The sequence below is a fragment of the Entelurus aequoreus genome, linkage group LG07 (genome assembly GCF_033978785.1).
Source record: "Entelurus aequoreus isolate RoL-2023_Sb linkage group LG07, RoL_Eaeq_v1.1, whole genome shotgun sequence".
Classification (NCBI taxonomy): domain Eukaryota; kingdom Metazoa; phylum Chordata; class Actinopteri; order Syngnathiformes; family Syngnathidae; genus Entelurus; species Entelurus aequoreus.
In genome coordinates, this window is record NC_084737.1 from 15,118,392 (window position 1) to 15,119,499 (window position 1,108).

The window sequence follows — 1,108 nt, forward strand, 5'->3', positions numbered from 1 at the left end:
CAACACTCAGTAAATGTTTGGGAACTGAGGAGACACATTTTTGAAGCTTCTCAGGTGGAATTCTTTCCCATTCTTGCTTGATGTACAGCTTAAGTTGTTCAACAGTCCGGGGGTCTCCGTTGTGCTATTTTAGGCTTCATAAATTTTCAATGGGAGACAGGTCTGGACTACAGGCAGGCCAGTCTAGTACCCGCACTCTTTTACTATGAAGCCACGTTGATGTAACACGTGGCTTGGCATTGTCTTGCTGAAATAAGCAGGGGCGTCCGTGGTAACGTTGCTTGGATGGCAGCATATGTTGCTCCAAAACCTGTATGTACCTTTCAGCATTAATGGCGCCTTCACAGATGTGTAAGTTACCCATGTCTTGGGCACTAATACACCCCCATACCATCACACATGCTGCCTTTTACACTTTGCGCCTATAACTATCCGGATGGTTCTTTTCCTCTTTGGTCCGGAGGACACGACGTCCACAGTTTCCAAAAACAATTTGAAATGTGGACTCGTCAGACCACAGAACACTTTTCCACTTTGTATCAGTCCATCTTAGATGAGCTCAAGCCCAACGAAGCCGACGGCGTTTCTGGGTGTTGTTGATAAACGGTTTTCGCCTTGCATAGGAGAGTTTTAACTTGCACTTACAGCTGTAGCAACCAACTGTAGTTACTGACAGTGGGTTTCTGAAGTGTTCCTGAGCCCATGTGGTGATATCCTTTACACACTGATGTCGCTTGTTGATGCAGTACAGCCCGAGGGATCGAAGGTCACGGGCTTAGCTGCTTACGTGCAGTGATTTCTCCAGATTCTCTGAACCCTTTGATGATATTACGGAGCGTAGATGGTGAAATCCCTAAATTCCTTGCAATAGCTGGTTGAGAAAGGTTTTTCTTAAACTGTTCAACAATTTGCTCACGCATTTGTTGACAAAGTGGTGACCCTCGCCCCATCCTTGTTTGTGAATGACTGAGCATTTCATGGAATCTACTTTTATACCCAATCATGGCACCCACCTGTTCCCAATTTGCCTGTTCACCTGTGGGATGTTCCAAATAAGTGTTTGATGAGCATTCCTCAACTTTATCAGTATTTATTGCCACCTTTCCCA